We start from the raw sequence: 17705 nt of genomic DNA, 5'->3' as shown, positions 1-17705 counted from the left end.
TGCTGGGTGGGTGCTGGCGAAACGTGGCAGGGATGGTAGCCTAGTTTCGGCTGTGGGGTCTGAACTTGGGTCATGGTTGCTGAAGCCCATCACTTCCTGTGGTGGGCATTCCTATGGGCCCACAGAAAGTGATTTGGCCTAGTTGGCGAGAATAGGCACATAGGCCAAATTTCGTTACCCCTCGAGTGGTGCCGGGCTGCATGTTGCCTGTAGCCTGCCGCAGGTCAGGGTCGGCCCGACCAGCGGAGGTTGTCTTGCCTCCGGGAATGCTGGAAGTGGCCCCAAGCGCACATCAGATGTGCTAGTAGCTGGCAGGTTCTCCGGGTCCACGTATATGTCACACCCACGGCCGGGAGGCAAGTCTGGTTAGGTCTTTGTGCTTTGGTCAGAAGGCTTGGTTGTGGGAGAGCGGGAATCCGTGGCCTCCTTCAACAGCCTCCGCGTTTCAGAGTTCGCATTCAGCCTCTTGAAGCTTGAAGGGGTCTTTCTCCATTCGGGGGGGGCGGTGTCCAAAGGCAGCGTGGTCTGTATTAACTGTGGCTTTTACGATATGGTGTCTCTGCAGAGGGCCTCAGGGACCCACGGAGACCAAGATGCAGATTCAGAGGAACACAAAGAAGCCCAGAAGCGCGTCCTCATGCGCAGTTACGGTCACACACGTGCTCACGCGTGAACACACACGTAGACCCTCTCACATACCGGCCAACGTACATGCCTTACTTTCTGCAGTCGTGCTGTCAGACAAACATTGAGTCCTCAGTAAGGGTAGAGGTCCTTGGGAAGCAGGGTCTGGGCTCACGCCCCGGTAAACATTCGCATGAATCACGTTCTCTGAGGACCCCGGTCCAATTCTGAAGCCTGCGTGATTTATGTCCACTTCTCAGGTGCAGTTGCTGGGCAGGGGTGGCCGTCAGGAAAGGCAAGAAGACTTTCGCGTTGTGTGATGACTGGAGGTGCTCAGGCGAACTGGAAAAGTGAGGTGGGGGCAGGTTGGTAAGCATGGTCCCGGATGACTCAGGAAGGTAGGCGTTCACCCACCCTAAGATGTGCCACTGGATATTAGGTTTTCCTCAGACGGGCCCAGTGGCTTCAAGAGTATATTGACTGTTGCCCTTGCAGAGTGGTCTGAGGGCTGTGGATTCCCCAGGGTTTTGGAGTACTACGAGGTCATGGCTCCTCTGCAGACCCGCATGCATGCCCGGATGTGTTCTGCTGCGTCCCAGCACGTGCTTGGATCGATGATGACACCCTTGTATGCATTCCTTGGAAAATCTGAACAAAATGAGTGAGAACACTCTACCGTCTCCTCATCGAGTCTGAGGTCCAGCACGTTTCCTCTCTCGGGCGTACGGACAGTGAGGAGCGAGGTAGGTAACCTGCGTAGATTTGTGATCCCATTGCCGGAGGAATGACGCCCAAAGGGTGTCTTGCAGGACGTAGAGAAGATAGACATGCTGAGGCGTCTGTGCTGCTCTCCTTGAGGATAGGTGAGTTATGCGAACATGCCCTTTGGCCACTTTGTTCCCTTGTTTGGGAATGTGCAAAGCGAAAAGTTTTTCTCCCACAGGGCATGATGCGTCCGGCCCGTGAGGCACGCAGGACTTTCGAAGAGCCAGAGATTTACCTGGAGCGGTGTGTTGGCGGAACAGCGACGCGGGCACTGTTGCGATGCCGTGTGCGCTGCCACAGACAGGCACTGTGCCCTTTGAAGCTTCCAGGTCCCCTTGGGTGGCAGAGGTCTTCCGTTGGCAATCTGTCTGTGTTTCTCGGGGACAGTGCCTTTGATCTGTGTGAGGTTATCGGTAGTGTCGCTGTGGCTGTGGAGAAGTGCCAGGATCCGTGGGGTGGGATCGGCGTCATTAAAGCAGACATGTATGCACTCTGTGTTCCTTGGAGTACAATGACGCCCTGTTCACAAGGTGTCTGCGACTTCATGTAAGGGCGAGTCACTCTGCGCACAGGAGGAGGTCACTTAGGACGAGGCTGTCAATCATTCTATCGTTTCCTCTGGGTTCAGGGCCGTGAAACCTGCCGGATGTGCGCTGGCAAGACGTGCTCGGGAAGATGACCTAGGTTCCCCCGTGGGGTTCCAACCTGGGTCCTGGTTGGTACAATACACCATTTCCTGTGATGGACATTCCCACGGGTCCTCAGAACGTGATTTGGTCTAGTTGGCGAGAATTGGCATTTGGACTGTGTTTCGTTAGCCCTTTGAGTGATGCTAAGCTGCCCTTGCCTGTAGCCAGCTGCAGGTCGGTGTTTACCTGCCCATCGGAGACTCCCTTGCTTCTGGAAGCACTGGTTGTGGCCCCAAGTCCACATTAGGTGTGGACTATTAGCTGGCAGGATCTCCATGTCCACATACATGTGACATCCACTGCCAGGAGGCAGGTCTTTTCCAGTCTTTGTGCTTTGGTCAGAAGCGTGGCTATGGGAGAGCGGGAGTCTGTGGCCTATTGCAACAGCTCCTGTCGGTCAAAGTTCGCATGCGGCCTCCTGCAGCTGACAGGGGTCTTTCTCATTTCTGTTGGGGATCCAACCAGGGTGTTGTGTATAAACTCTGGTGTTTACTGTTGGAAGCCTCTGCAGAGGGCCACAGGGACACACAGAGAGCAAGATGCGTATTCAGGGGCACACACAGTAACCCACAAGCGCGTCCTCGTGCGCAGACGACGTCACGAATACACACATACAGCGTCTCACACACTGGTCAGTGTACGTGTCTAACTTCCTGCAGACATGCTGTGAGACACAAATCAATACTCGGTAAGGGATAGAGGTCCTTGGGAAGCAGGTTCAGAGCTGAAGCCCAAGTAAATATTCACATGGATCATGTTCTCTGAGGACCCCGGTCCAATTCTGAAGCCTCGGTGATTTGTGTCCACTCCTCAGGTACAGTTGCTCGGCAAGGCTGGCTGGCGGCAAAAACAAGAAGACTTTCATATGGTCTGATGACTGGTTGTGCCAAGGACAACTGGAAAAAGTGAGGCGGGCGCATGTTACCGAGCGTGGTTCTGGATAACTCAGGATGGTAGGCATTCACTCACACTAAGATGTGCCATTGGACATTAGGTTTTCCTCAGATGGGCCCAATGGCTGCAGGAGTGGATTGATTTTTGCTTTTGCTGAGTGGCCTGAAGACTGTGGATTCCCCAGGCTGTTGCAGTACTCCAGGGTCATGGCTCCTCTGCAGAGTACTGCGGCCTGTCCAGTTACATTCTGCAGCTTCCCAGCATGTGTTTGGATCGATGATGACACCCTTGTATGTATTCCTTGGAAAATCTGAACAAAATGAGTGAGAACACTCTACCATCTCATCGAAACTGAGGTCCAGCACGTTTCCTCTCTCGGCGGTAAGGCACAGATAATCTGAACAAATTGGAAGATCTGAACAAAATGAGTGAGAACACTCTACCGTCTCTTCATAGAATCTGAGGTCCAATACATTTCCTGTCTCGGGGGTAGGGCACCATTAGGAGTGAGGGCCATCGTCCCCTCGTGACACGCATGCAAACACCATCCAGGGCTCCAGCATTGGAGGAGCTCCTGTTTGAGGGTGGACCATGTCTGCACATAAGCTGGGTCATCTGTGAATCCCATGTCCCTGCTGAAAGGCCGTTGAAGGAATGCGAGGTGGCAGTCTCACCTGCTGGTCTTCAGAGTCAAACTGTATGCTGGTGTAGGCCCAGTGAGCTTGCAGCTTGGGAGGTGTGTTTTGGACAGGATCACGCTTTGTGCATGACGCTTTGGAGGATGCTTCTGGAATCCAAAATGAGTAAACTTCCCTTGTTGGAGCCTGGAGCCTCCAGCCAGGCCTGTGGTTCTCCCTGTTGTTGTGTTTCACACAGTGAAGTTCTTGAGTGCCTGGTGGGCCTGGAGCAGTGGGTTGGTTTGGGCTGGTGATTGGCGTCGGCGGAAGGGGCCTGATGGATTAGGCCTCGGTGTTGCCATTGTCAGCTCCTCTACTCCAATTCCTGACACAGTGTTGACGTCAAGTTGGTCATCATGGTGTGGAGTGAGGACCGAGTGCTGTATATAAGCCTGCGTGGTGGCTGATGGACAGGACATAACAGTAAGGCATGATGAGGAGAGGTCCTGTGTGATGTTGTGGCATGGGCTGTCATCATTGGGTTGCAGGCACTGGCCTCGGCTTACCAAGGATGTGTCATGTTCATGATGGGCTGGCATCAGCTGTGTATGGAGGGGATGGCTTTGCCCGCTCATGTGGATGCCGTCAGGTCGGTAATCTGCAGGAGTTGTGATCTCGTTGCTGGAGGAATGACGATGAAAGGGTGTCCTGCGGGATGTAGAGAAGATAGACATGCTGAGGCATCAGTGCCGGTCTCCTTGGAGGAAGGTGTGTTATGCGAACATGCCCTTTGGCCACTTTGTTCCCTCGTATGAGAATGTGCAAAGCGAAAGTGTTTCTCCCAGAGGGCATGATGCGGCCGGTCCATGTGGCCTGCAAGCCTTTCAAAGAGACGGAGGTATTTCTGGAGCAGTTCATTGGTGGGGCAGAGATGGGGGCACAGGTGCTATGTCAGGTGCGCTGCCGCAGACAGGCACTGTGCCCTTTGAACCTTCCAGGTCCCCTCGCATGGCAGAGGTCTTCCGTTGGAAGTCTGTCTGTGGTTCTCGGGGACAGTGCCTTTGATCTCTGTGAGGTTCTCGGTAGTGTCGCTGTGGCAGTGGAGAAGTGCCAGGATCCGTGGGGTAGGGTCAGTGTCATCAAAGCAGACATGCTTGCGTTCTGTAATCCCTGGTGTAGAGTGTCCCCGTGTTTGCATGATGTCTGTGGCTTCCAGTAGTTTCGGGTTGCCCTGTGGGCAGGAAGAGGTCACATAGGACGTGGCTGTCAAGCATTTGAGTAATTCCTCTGGGTTCATGGACGCGAAACCTGCCGGCTGGGTGCTGGCAAGTCATGGCCGGGAAGGGGGTCTAGTTTCCGCTGTGCTCTTTGAACGTGGATTATGGTTGCTGAAGCCCACCACTTCCTGTGGTGGGTATTCCCAGGGGTCCACGAAAAGTGATTTGTGCCAGTTGGTGAGAATTGGCAGTTGGACCGAGTTTCGTTTGCCCCTTGAGAAGTGCCAGGCTGCTTTTGACCTGCAGCCAGCTGTAGATCGGTGTCCACCCGACCATAGGAGGTTCCTTTGCTTCCGGAATTTCTGGGAGGGACCCCAAGTGCACATCAGATGTGCTACTAGCTGGCAGGTTCTTCAGGTCCACGTACATGTGGCACCCACGGCCGGGAGGCAAGTCTGGTTAGGTCTTTGTGCTTTGACCAGAATGCTTGGCTGTGGGAGAGCGGTAGTCCATGGCCTATTTCAACAGCCCCTGTGGCTCAAAGTTTGAATTCAGCCTCTTGGAGCTGATAGGCGTCTTTCTTCATTCAGTGGGGGGGGGGGGGGGGGAGTCCAAAGCCAAGGCACTGTGTATAAACTTTGGCTTTTAGTGTTCAAAGTCTCTGCAGAGGACCACAGGGACACACGGAGACCAAAATGTGGATTCAGAGGCACAAAAAATAGTCTACAAGTGCGTCCTCGTGCGCAGTGCCAGTCACACATGTGCCCATGCGTGAACACACACATACACCCTCTCACCCACCAGCCAACATACCTGCCTAACTTGCTGCAGTCGTACTGTCAGACACGCATTGAGATCTCGGTAAGGGTAGAGGTCCTTGGGAAGCAGGGTCGAGGCTCCAGCCCAGGTAAAATTTCGCATGAATCATGGTCTCTGAGGACCCGGTCCAATTCTGAAGCCTGTGTGATTTATGTGCACTTCTAAGGTGCAGTTGCTGGGCAGGGGTGGCCGTCAGGAAAGGCAAGAAGACTTTCGCATTGCCTGATGACTGAATATGCTAAGGAGAACTGTAAATATTAGGCAGGCACATGTTGCTAAATGAGTCCGTGTATAACTCAGGTAGGTAGGCATTCACCCACCCAAGATATGCCTTTGGATATTAGGTTTTCCTTATTCGGGCCCAGTGGCTGCAAGAGTGGATTGACTTTTGCTCTTTCTGATTGGCCTCAGGGCTGTAGATTCGCCTGGGTTTGGAGTACTACGAGGTCATGGCTCCTCTGCAGACCCGCATGGCATGACTGGTTGTGTTCTGCAGCATCCCAGCATGTGCTTGGATCGATGATGACACCCTTGTATGCATTCGTTGGAAAATCTGAACAAAATGAGTGAGAACACTACCATCTCCTCATCGAATCTGAGGTCCAGCACATTTCCTCTCTCAGGGGTAGGGGACAGTGAGGAGTGAGCGCCAGCATCACCTGCTGACATGCATGCAAACACCACCCAGGGCTTTAGCATTGGAGGGGCTCCTGTCTGAGGGTCGAACGTGTCTGTACATAAGCTGGGTCATCTTATCAATCCCAGGTCCCTGCTGAAAGGCCATTGAGTGAATGCAAAGGGACAGTCTCTCCTGCTGGTCTTCAGAGTCAGAGTGTGTGCTGGTGTACGCCCAGTGAGCTTGTAGTTTGGATAGGTGCGTTTTGGCCAAGATCACACTTTGTGCATGCCACATCAGGGGTTGATTCTGGAATCCAAAATGAGCAAGCTTCCCTGGTTGGAGCCTGGAGCCTCAGGCCAGGCCTGTGGGCTTCCCTGTTGTTGCGTTTGCACGGTGCAGTTCTTGAGTGCCTGGTGGGGCTGGAGCAGTGAGCAGGGATGGGCTGGAGTTGGGCGTTGGTGGAAGGGGGCTGATGGAGTAGGCCTCTGAGCTACCCATTTCAGCTCCTCTGCTGAAGCTGCCGGCACACTTTTTGCGCTAAGTGGATCATTGTGGAGTAGGGTAAGGATCAAGTACTGCATTTAAGCCTGCGTAGTGGCTGATGGCCTGGACAGGAAGGTAAGGGATGATGAGGACATGTCCTCTGTGATGTCGTGGGATGGGCTGTCATTATTGGGTTGCACACGCTGGCCACGGCTTCCCAAGGATGTGTCCTGTCCATGATGGGTTGGCATCAGCTGCCTATGAAGGGGATGGCTTTGGCAGTTCATGTGGATGCGTTGAGGTAGGTAACCTGTGTACAGTTGTGATCCTGTTGCCAGAGGAATGACGCCCTCAGGGTGTCCTGTGGGACGTCGACAAGACCGACATGCTGAGGCTTCTGTGCCAGCCTCCTTGGGGGTAGGCGAGTTATGCGAACATGCCATTTGGCCGCTTTGTTCACTCGTTTGGGAATGTGCAAAGCGAAACTGTTTCTCCCGGAGAGCATAATGCAGCCAGCTCGTGTGGCATGCAGGCCTTTTGAAGAGCCAGAGGTTTATCCGGAGCAGTCCATTAGCGGGGCAGCGATGGGGGCACTGTTGTGATGCCAGGTGCACTGCGGTGGACAGCCACTCTGCCCTTTGAAGCTTCCAGGTCCCCTCTTGTCGCAGAGGTCTTCTTTTGAAAATCTGTCTGTCCTCCTCAGCGACAGTGCCTTTGATCACTGTTAGTTCCTCGGTAGTGTCGCTGTGGCAGTGGAGAAGTGCCAGGATGCATGGGGTGGAGTGGACATCATCAAAGCAAACATGCTTGTGGTCTGTCTTCCCTGGTGTTCAGTATCCCCGTGTTCGAATGATGTCTGTGACTTCCAGTATGGTCGAGTCGCCCTGCAGGCAGGAGGAGGGCACTTAGGCCGAGGCTGTCAAGGGTTTGAGCGTTTCCTCAGGAGTCCGGGCCTCAAACCCTGCTGGCTGGGAGCTGGCCGAAACGTGGCCGGGAATGTGGCCTAGTTTCTGCCTTGGGGTTCCAACTTGGGTCATGGTTGCTGAAGCTCACCAATTCCCGTGGTGGGTATTCCCACAGGGTCACGGAAAGTGATTTGGCCTAATTGGCGAGAAGTGGCACTTGTTCCGATGTTCATTAGCCCCGTGAGAGCTGCCAGGTTGCATCTTGCCTGTAGGCAGCTGCAGGTCAGTGTTGGCCTTTCCATGAGAGGTTTCCTTGCTTCTGGAAGCGCTGGGAGTGACCCCAATTGCACATCAGATCTTCTCGTAGCTGGCAGGGTCTCCAGGTCCACATATATATAACACCCATGGCCGGGAGGCAGGTCTCGTCCAGTCTTTGTGCTTTGTTCAGAAGGCGTGGCTGTGGGAATGTGGGAGTCCGTGGCCTATTTCAATAGCCCCTGGGGGTCAAAATTCCCATGCGGCCTCTTGAAGGTGATAGAGGTTTTTCTCCATTCAGTTGTAGGGTCCAAAGCTAGTGTTCCTCATATAAACTTTGGCCTATTACTGTTCACAGTCCCTGCAGAGGGCCACAGGGACAGACAGAGACCAAGACGCGGATTCAGAGGCTCTCACCAAAACCCACCAGCCCGTCCTTATGCGCAGTCACAGAAAGACACATGCACATGCGTGAACACACACAAACACCGTCTCACACACAGGCCAACATACGTGCCTGAGTTCCTGCAATTGTGCTGTCAGACATGCATTCTGTTCTCAGTAAGGGATAGAGGTCCTTGGGAAGCAGGTTCAGGCATCACACCCAAGTTAATATTCATACATATCATGTTTTCTGAGCACCCCGGTCCAATTCTGAAGCCTTTGTGGTTTCTGTCCACTTCTCTGGTGAAGTTGCTGGGCAAGGCTGGCCGTTGGCATAGAGAAGACGACCTTCGCATGGTCTGATGACTGGATGTGCTAAGGAGAAATGGAAAAAGTGAGGCAGGGGCATGTTGCTGACCGTGGCTGTGGATAACTCAGGACAGTAGGGAATCAACCACCCCAAGATGTGCCAATGGATATTAGGGTTTCCTGAGATGGGCCCAGTGGCTGCAATAGTGGATTGCCTGTTACTCTTGCTGAGTGCCCTGAGGGCTGTGGATTCCCCAGGCTTTTCGAATACTCCGGGGTCATGGCTCCTTTGCAGAGCCAAGTGGCCTGCCCTGTTGTGTTGAGCACTGTCCCAGTATGTGCTTGGATTGAAGATGACACCCTTGTATGCATTCCTTGGAAAATCTGAATTAAATGAGTGAGAACGCTCCACCGTCTCCTCATCGAAACTGAGGTCCAGCACATTTCCTCCCTTGGGGGTAGGGTACAGTTGGGAGTGGAGGCCAGCGTCCCCTTTTTGACATGCATGCAAACACCACCCATGGTGCCAGCATTTGAGGGGCTCCTGTCTGAAGGTCGACCGTGTCTGCACCTTACCTGAATCGTCTATGAATCCCAGGTCCTTGGTGAAAGGCCAATGACGGATTACAAGGCGGCACGCTGTCTTGCTGGTTTTAGGTGTCATACCGTGTACAGGTCCAGGCCCAGTGAGCCTGCGGCTTGGAGAGTTGTGTTTTGGCCATGTTTCCTCTTTGGTCGTGGCACTTTGTGGGGTGTTTGGAAGCTAAAATGAGCCACCTTCTCTTGTTGTGGCCTGGAGCCCCAGGCCAGGCATATGGCCCTCCCTGTTGTTGCCTTTGCCGCGATGAGTTTCTTGAGTGCCCAGTGGGGCTGGAGCAGTGGGCAGGGGTGGGCTGGCGCTGGGTGTCGGAGGAAGGGGGCTGACGGATTAGGCCTCGGTGTTGCCCTTGTCAGCTCGTGTACTGCAACTCTCAGCACAGTGTTGGTGCCAAGTGGGTCATCGTGTAGTTGAGTGAGGACCGAGTGCCGCATTTAAGCCTGCATGGTGGCTGATGACCTGGACAGGAAGGTAAGGCATGATGAGGACAGGTCCTGTGTGATGTCATGGGATGGGCTGTCATCATTGGGTTGCAGGTGGTTGCCTCAGCTTCCCTGGTATGTCCCTGAACCGTGAGGGTTGCCATCAGCTGCCTAGGGAGGAGAGGGCTTTTGCGGTCCAAGTGAATGTGTTGTGATTGGTGACCTGTGTCGACCGGGGACCCCTTGCCTGAGGAATGACACCCAAATGGTTTATTGCGGTGGGTAGAAGAGATCCACTTGCTGAGGAGTTGGGGCTGGCCTCCCTAGGGGGAAGTGAGTTATGCAAACATGCCCTTTGGCCCCTTTGTTCCCTAGTTATGGAATGTGCAAGGCGAAAGTGTTTCTCCCAAAGGGCATGACACGGCCTGCCCAGGTAGCACGCAAGCCTTTCACAGGGCCAGAGGTTTATCTGTGGAAAACCGTGGGTGTGGCAGAGATGGGGGCGATATTGCGATGCCATGCACGCTGCCATGGATAGCCAGTTGTGCTCTTTCAGGGTTTCAGTTCCCCTCCCGTGGCAGAGGTCCTCCATTTGAAGTCTTTCTGTGATCCTCGTGGATGGCACCTTGGATCTCTGTGAGGTCCTTGTTGGTGTTGGTGTGATGCTGACGAGATTACAGAATGTATGGCGTGGGTTCGACCTCATCAAAGCCAACATGCTTGCTGTCTGTCTTCCGTGGTGCTCAGTGTCTCCCATGTTAGCATGGTGTCTGTGGCTTCTTGTTGTGTCCAATCGCCCTGTGGGCAGGAGAAGGGCACGTGGGACAAGGATATCCAGCATCTGAGCATTTCCTCAGGGACCAGAGCCACGAATTCTGCCAGTTGTTTAGCTGGCCAGAACCTGGCCAGGAAGGTGGCCTAGTTTCCTTGTGCAGTTCGACCCTGCATAATGGTGGCTGAAGACCAACACTTCCCATGATAGGCATGCCTGCGGGTCCATGGAAAGTGATTTGGCATAGTTGGCCTTAAGTGGAACCTGGTCTTAAGTCCTTTGGCCCCTTGAGAGGAAGAGGGGCTGCATCTTGCCTGTAGCCAGCTGCAAGGCAGTGTTGGCCTGCCCGTGGGAGGTTCCCTTCTTCGCAGAGGTGCTGGGAGTGGCCAGCAAGTGCACATCAGATGTGCTAGGGTAGCTGGCAGGGTCTCCAGGCTTATGTAGATGTCACACCCACAGCCAGGAGGCCAGGCTGGTCTCATCAAGTCTGTGTGCTTTGGTCAGAAGACGGTGCTGTTGGAGAGCAGGAGTCCATTGCTTATTTCAACATCTCTGGGGTCAAAGTTCGCATGCGGTCTCTTGAAGGTAGCAGGGGTCTTTCAACGTTCTGTGACAGGGCCCGAGGCCATGGCTCTGTGTATAAGTTGTTGCTTTTCCTGTTTGAGGCCTTTACAGAGGGGTACAGGGACACACAGGGGTCCCGACATGGGTACAGAGGCACACACAGAAACCCGCAAGTGAGTCCTCGTGCGCAGTCACAGTCACACACACGTGCAGGTGTGTGCGTGTACACATATACCCTCACACTCGCGGGCCCACCTACATGCCTACATTCCTTCAGTCGTGCTGTCAGACACGCATTCACTCCTCCATAAGGGATTGAGGTACTTGGGAAGCAGGTGCAGGGCTTATCCCCAGGTAAATGTTGGCATGAATAGTGTTCTCTGAGTATGCTGGTCCAATTCTGAAGCCTGTGTGATTTCTGTCCACTTCTTAGGTGCAGTTGCTGGGCAAAGCTGGCCATCGGCTAAGACAAGAAGACCTTCACGTGGTCTGATGACTGGAGGTGCAAGGGAGACCTAGAAGAAATGGGGCAGCCCAGGGTGCCGAGCATGGCTGTGGGTCACTGAGGACAGTAGGTATTCTCCCACTCCAAGATGTGCCATTCGATATTAGGGTTTCCTTGGGTGGTCCCAGTGGTTGCAAGCATGGATTGACTGATCTTAATGCTGAGAGGCCTGGGTAGTGGGGATTCCCCAGGCTGTGGAGCTCTCCGAGGTCACTGGGTTCTCTACAGACCCATACAGATTCACTGATCTTAATGCTGAGAGGCCTGCCCTTTGGGTTCTGCAGCATCCCAGCACATGCTCGGAACAATGATGTCTTCCTCATATGCATTCCTTGGAAGATCTACAGGAAATGATTGTGAACACCCTACCGTCTCCTTAGTGAAACTGAGGTCCACTCCGTGGCTTCCAGAGGGAATGTAAGGAGAGTGTCATGTTGCAATTGCTGCCTTGGATATCCGCAGTCACATTGTGTGAGTTTAGTTGGCGGGATTCTTGTGGGGAGAAGAACCATTGGGAAAGAGCCTGAGATGCACATCCATGGAGGAAGGCTAGGGAGAGCATGTCATCTCTGGGCACCCAAGTTTAATCAAGCTTCTGTGGTGAGGGTTGGCTCTGGAACCTTGCCGTGAGATGTTTTTATCTGGGGAGAAAGAGAAAGGCAAGGCAAGCGGGAAATAAACGTGACATGGTTGGCTAAGCCCAACCATGGGTGGACTGGTGGGCGGATAGATTGACAATGGGCATGGGGTTCCTGGAACTCCTTTGGGATGCCTTCAGGTGCATTTGAAGGCATGTATAGGGAAGGATTATGGGTGCACGTTCATGAACCATCCCGCCCTTGGCCTCTCCTTTGTCGATTTGCATCATGGCGGGTCCCTGTGCCAGGTAGTATTTGCCTTTGTGGCACAGTATGGTGTCTTCGCAAGAGGGCCAATTTGGAGGCCATGGGGTTTTTTGACCCTGTCTGGCCACGTTCACCCTATGTTGAAAATGTGAAGGTGTTCCTCAGGACTCCCCAGCGTCATTTCTGTACCCAGCCCACACACTGTTCCCTGAGGATTAGAGCTCTTCCCGGAGGTCTTTGGGTGCAACCCAGAAACAAGGGATTCGGCTTTCAAGGAGAGCCTGCAGGTTTAAGGGCAGAAGAGTTTTGTGGCACTGGGATCATTTTGTCCTGTCACCCACTGGTGGGCGGACCTGTGGTCTCCGGTGTGCCTGGCCTCAGGCCAGAGAAGTCATGCCGTTTCAAGAGTCCGGGCTGCTGGCTGCATTTTCTTATTGCATGGCTCTGGCTGACACATTTGTTCTGGAGGACCTGGATCTCAAGCTTTCTCCGAAGTTGTGGCACTGATGGGCCCAGCATGCGAAAATGCAAGGCGCCAAGTGAAGTAAGCCAGTTGCAGCAAGGGTCTTGTCCCGCAACTTTGGGCATCGAAATGGCTCTGATGCCATTCGCTTTCCATATGGTCCAAGTAAAGGGGCTCTGGCTTGGCGAGAGGCCAGGAAGAATGCCAGTTGGTGAGTCCCATTGGTCAGTCCAGGAGTGCCTCGGGTGCCCTTTGTTGTGGGGCCCAGCGAGCCGCTTTTGAAGGAGGTCATCACTTTTGGCCAAGGGCCATTCCCTTCTGGAAAGTAACTGGGACCGCATTTCCTCTTGATTGTGAGTCCATTGTGAGGAAGCATATGTGCCAAGAGTGGGTGTGTTTCCCTGGAGGGCAGTGGGTCTTAGGCTGAGGGGACCCAGTTCCCCTGAGGGTGTCTCAGGGGTTTAGGATGACATCATTATGCTTTGTCGGTGGGGAGGGCACCCAGGATGGGAATTACAAGGCTCGAGACCAGGGGGTTGATGGACTACAGCGCACATTGTCCTGATGGACGCCTGCTCTGAAGGCATCCATGCCCCGATGCTTTCATGTTTGGCTGCTGACACACAGACAAAATGGGCAGCAAATTAAACATAGAGGCGACATAGAGCTTACATGTCTGGGTGGTATCACCCTGTCCCTCCGTGCGCCTGTGCACCCATGTACCATCCTCAAGCATCCGTGTTTTCTATCACTCCGAACCAGGTGGAGTGCCAGGGAAGAAAGGCTAGTGGCAGCGTGTGACCCTCTGCATATTCTGTAATACCCAGCAAGTCAAGGAAGACATGGCAAGGCGAGGCGAGGCGAGGCAAGGCGAGGTGAGGCGAGGGGGTCTCAGATGCATGTTGGCATGCAGTCCGTGAGGTTACTGGTGGAACACTCATTGTGGTAAACTGCACTTCTTTACAAAACATAGATGTTTGCCCACGGTACTTTTGCATCGGGGCTGCACCATAATCTTCTGGGGTTTTCTCAGGGAGCACAAGCTCCGATGCTCTGAGACTTGGCTGCAATTCCTGCCCCACGTCTCAGTTCTGGGCACTCCTGAAGGCTGACAAGATTGAGTTCGCTGGCCATCCTGCGGTAGAAGCTGCGACTTTGCACATCCAGCCTTTGAGCAGGTGCTTGGATTGATGATTACTCCCACAAATGCATTCCTTGGAAATCTGAACAAAATGAGTGAGCAATCCCTACCGTCTCCTCATCAGAACCGAGGTCCAGCACTTGCCTCCCAAAGGGAAAGTAAGGAGAAGTTCATGTTTCATTTGCTGCATTGGGCATCCACAGACACCTTGCTCATGCTGAGGGTGGCGGCATTCTCGTGGGGAGAAGAGCTATTGGGAAAGGTGCCTGGGATACACATCCAAGTGGGAAGGCTAGGGACAGCGTGCTGTCTCGGTGTGCTTGAGTCTAGCCAGGATTGTTGTCCCCTGCCTCAGTTGAGCGTGCAGGTGCCAGAGGAAGTGTGAGCTTGTGGCGGGCCTTGGGCCTGCCATTGAGTTCTACAGGCCTTCCCCGCCCCCCAGTCATTGCTTTGTTCCCTCAAGGAAACAGGTGTCTCTACACTCAGGGTCAGAGCAGGAGTCCTAGCCTAGGCCAGGCTTCTTTGTCATGGTCTGCTTGGGATATGTGATGCAGGGTAGGTGTCTCCTGTTGATCAGGGGAAATCAAATGGACCACTGTCCCCGGAAGTTGGGCCCAAGCTGATGGCTTCTCCTCGGGTTGTGTCCTCCTTATGTGTTAGTGGGCTGGGGGGCTGGAAAATGCCTTAGGCAATTCCCTGGGAAATCAAGCTTCTGTGGTGAGAGGTTGCTATTGCACCTTGCCGTGAGATGTTTTTATGCAGGCAGAGAGAGGAGGGCAAGGTGAGCGGAAAATACCCATGAGTTTCTTGGCTAATCCCTCAGGTAGACTGGTGGGTGAATAGATCACAGTGGGCATAGGGTTCCCAGAAGGCCTTTGTGATGCATTCAGGAGCGTTTGGAGGCATGTGCAAGGAAGGAATATGGGTGCACGTTCGAGGACCATCTCACTGTTTTCTTCTCCTTTGTTGATTTGCTTCATGGATTGTCCCTGTGCCGACAAATGGTTGCCTTCTTGGCACAGTATGGTGTCTTCTCATAGGGGCCGATTTGGAGGCAGTGGGGTGTTTTGTCCCTGTCTGGCCACGTTCCCCCTGTGTTGAAGATATGAAGGTGTTCCTCAGGACAACCCAGCATCGTTTCTATACCCGGCCCACGTAGCGTTCCCTGAGGATTTGAGCTCTTCCTGGAGGTCATTGGGCACAACCATGCAGAAACAAGGGAGTCGGCTGCCAAGGAAAGGCTACAGCTTTAAGGGCAGGAGAGGATGTGTGGTGCGGGGGCCATTTGGTCCCACCACCAGCTGGTGCAGCGAGCCTGTGGTCTCTGGCATGCCTGGCCTCGGGCCACAGATGTCATGCCAGTTCAAGTGTCCATGCTGTTGGCTGGGTTCTCTTGTTTCACGACTGTGGGTACATTTTGTGCTGGAGGACCTGGGTCTCATGGGTCCTCCGAGGTCATTTCACTGACGGGCCGAGACTGCAAAATTGCAAAAACCCACGGCAAGTTACCCAGTTGCTGCAAGGGTTTGCGCCACAACTTTGGGCATTGGAGTGGCTCTGATGCCTTTAGCTTTGCGTGTGGTCAAAGGGAAGGTCCTCTGCCTTGGCAGGAGGCCAGGAAGTATGCCTGCTGGTGAGTCACCCTTGGTCAGTCCAGGGATTCCTCAGGTGCCCTTTGTCACGGGTCCCTACGAGCCGCATTTGATGGAGGTCATCACATTCGGCAAAGGGCCATTCGCTTGTGGAAGATCTCAGGGACCACATTTCTCCTTGAGGGTGAGTCCATTGTGAGGAAGTGTATATGCCAAGAGTGGGTGTGTCCACCTGGACGACAGTGGCTCTTAGGCTGAGGGGACCCACTTCCCCTGAGGGTGTCTCAGGGGTTCAGGATGACATCCTTATGCTGTGTTGGCGTGGAGGTCGCTCAGGGGGGTAATTGCAGCGCCCGTATCAGGGGGTTGATGGACAGCAGCACTCTTTGTGCTGATGGCTGCATACTCTGAAGGCATCTACATCACAATGCATTCACATTTGGCTGCAAACACACAGACAAGATGGGCAGCAAATGAAATTTTGAGGCTAGATAGAGCACACATCTCTGGGTGGTATCACCCATTCCCTCTGTGCACCCGTGCACCATCCTCAAACGTGCATGTGTTCTCTCACCCTGAACCAGGTGCACTGCCAGAGAATGAATGCCACCAGCAGCATTGGGCCCTCCGTATAGTCTGTGATACCTGGTGAATAGTGGACTTTGTGGCAAGGAGAGGCGAGGCAAAGGAGTCTCAGAGGGGTGTTGGCGTGAAGTCCTTGAGGTTCCTGGTGGAAACCTTGTGGCAGTAAGTGGAACATCTTTGCAGAAACCTAGATGTTTGTCCATAGGATATTGTGCACCAAGAGTACACCATTACTTTCTGGGCTCTTCCTGGGGCACCCAAGCTCCAATGCCCTGAGACTTGGCTGCACTTCCTGCCCCATGGTTTGATTCTGGCCAACCCTGACTGCTGACATGATTGAGCTTACTGGCTGTCCCATGGTGGAGGCTGTGAGTTTGCATGTCCAGGCTTTGAGCACGTGCTTGGATCGATGATGACTCCCAAAAATGAATTCCTTGGAAATACGAACAAAATGAATGAGAAATCCCTACCATCTCCTCATCAGAACTGATGTCCAGCACATAGCTCCCAAAAGAAGAGTAGAGAGAGGTCACATTGCATTTAGCTATTGTGGGGATCCACAGCCACATTGTTCAAGTGGAGAGTGGCAGCCTTCTCTGGGAAAAGGGCCGTTTGGAGAGGAGCCTGTTATGCCCATTCACCTGGGAAGGCTTAGGACAAATTAGTCGTCTATGGGCAACTAAGTCTATCAAGGTTTTCTGTCTCCTGCCACAGTTTAGCGTGCATTCAGAAGAGGAAGCATTAGCCTTTGGTGGGGCTCTGGCCTGCCAGTGAGTTCTAACATTCTCCCCCGCCCCCTATTCATGGCCTTGTGCCCTCAAGGAAACAGAAGTCTCTGTGCTCAGGGTCAGAGCAGGAGTCCTGGCCTAGATCAGTCTTCCTTGTCATGTTCTGCCTTGGGAGACAGGTTTCAGATTAGGTTTCTCATGATGAGGGGTGAAATCAAATGGGCCACTGTCCCTGGGAGTTGGGCCAAGCTGATGGTTCCTCCTCGGTTGTGATCTGCTTGTGTATTGTGTGCAGGTGGACTTGAATATGTCTTAGTCAATTCTCAGGAAAATAAAACTTCTTTGATGAGGGGTGGCTCTGGCACCTTGCCTTCAGACATTTCGATCCTGGTTGAAGGAGAAAGGAAAGGCGAGCAGGAAATACACGTGAGATGGCTGGCAAAGCCCCCAGGTTTACTGGTGTGTGCATAGATCGATGGTGGCCGTAGGGTTCCCGGAACACATTTGGGATCCCCTCAGGAGCATTTGGAGGCACGTGTAGGGAGGGAACACGGGAGCACATTTGTGGACTGTCCCGCCTTTTTCCTCTCCTTGGTCAATTTGCTTCATGGCAGGTTCCTGTGCCAGCGAATGGTTGCCTTCCAGGCACGGTATAGTGTCTTTTCATGGGGACAGATTTGGTGGCCGTGGGGTGTTTTGTCCATGTCTGGCCATGTTTGCCCTGTGTTGAAGATGTGAAGGTGGTCCTCAGTACAGCCCATCATCGTTACTACACCCAGCCCACATAGTGTTCCCTGAGGATTGCAGATCTTCCCAGAGGTCATTGGGCACAACCATGTGGAAACAAAGGAGTCAGCTGCCAAGGAAAGGCTGCAGGTTGAAGGGCAGGAGAGGATTTGTGGTGCAGGGG

At 53.5% G+C, this 17705-nt stretch overlaps 7 non-coding genes across 7 annotated transcripts; all 7 read left to right on the top strand.

The window, feature by feature from the left end:
• Positions 1 to 1232: 1232 nt before the first annotated feature.
• Positions 1233 to 1325, top strand: LOC132421315 (small nucleolar RNA SNORD116). The gene has a single exon (XR_009518588.1). It is a non-coding gene; the product is annotated as a small nucleolar RNA SNORD116 (small nucleolar RNA).
• Positions 1326 to 3242: 1917 nt separating this feature from the next.
• LOC132421338 (small nucleolar RNA SNORD116) lies at positions 3243 to 3332 on the top strand. The gene has a single exon (XR_009518609.1). It is a non-coding gene; the product is annotated as a small nucleolar RNA SNORD116 (small nucleolar RNA).
• A 2806-nt stretch (positions 3333 to 6138) lies between these two features.
• Positions 6139 to 6229, top strand: LOC132421344 (small nucleolar RNA SNORD116). Its single transcript, XR_009518614.1, has one exon. It is a non-coding gene; the product is annotated as a small nucleolar RNA SNORD116 (small nucleolar RNA).
• Positions 6230 to 8924: 2695 nt separating this feature from the next.
• LOC132421348 (small nucleolar RNA SNORD116) lies at positions 8925 to 9017 on the top strand. The gene has a single exon (XR_009518617.1). It is a non-coding gene; the product is annotated as a small nucleolar RNA SNORD116 (small nucleolar RNA).
• Positions 9018 to 11742: 2725 nt separating this feature from the next.
• On the top strand, positions 11743 to 11835 carry LOC132421352 (small nucleolar RNA SNORD116). The gene has a single exon (XR_009518621.1). It is a non-coding gene; the product is annotated as a small nucleolar RNA SNORD116 (small nucleolar RNA).
• A 2098-nt stretch (positions 11836 to 13933) lies between these two features.
• LOC132421330 (small nucleolar RNA SNORD116) lies at positions 13934 to 14025 on the top strand. Its single transcript, XR_009518602.1, has one exon. It is a non-coding gene; the product is annotated as a small nucleolar RNA SNORD116 (small nucleolar RNA).
• Positions 14026 to 16470: 2445 nt separating this feature from the next.
• On the top strand, positions 16471 to 16562 carry LOC132421346 (small nucleolar RNA SNORD116). The gene has a single exon (XR_009518615.1). It is a non-coding gene; the product is annotated as a small nucleolar RNA SNORD116 (small nucleolar RNA).
• The last annotated feature ends 1143 nt before the right edge of the window (positions 16563 to 17705 follow it).

This window comes from Delphinus delphis, chromosome 2, assembly GCF_949987515.2.
Source record: "Delphinus delphis chromosome 2, mDelDel1.2, whole genome shotgun sequence".
NCBI lineage: Eukaryota > Metazoa > Chordata > Mammalia > Artiodactyla > Delphinidae > Delphinus > Delphinus delphis.
The sequence above is the reverse complement of the archived record's forward strand: the minus strand, read 5'-3'. Positions and strand labels throughout refer to the sequence as shown.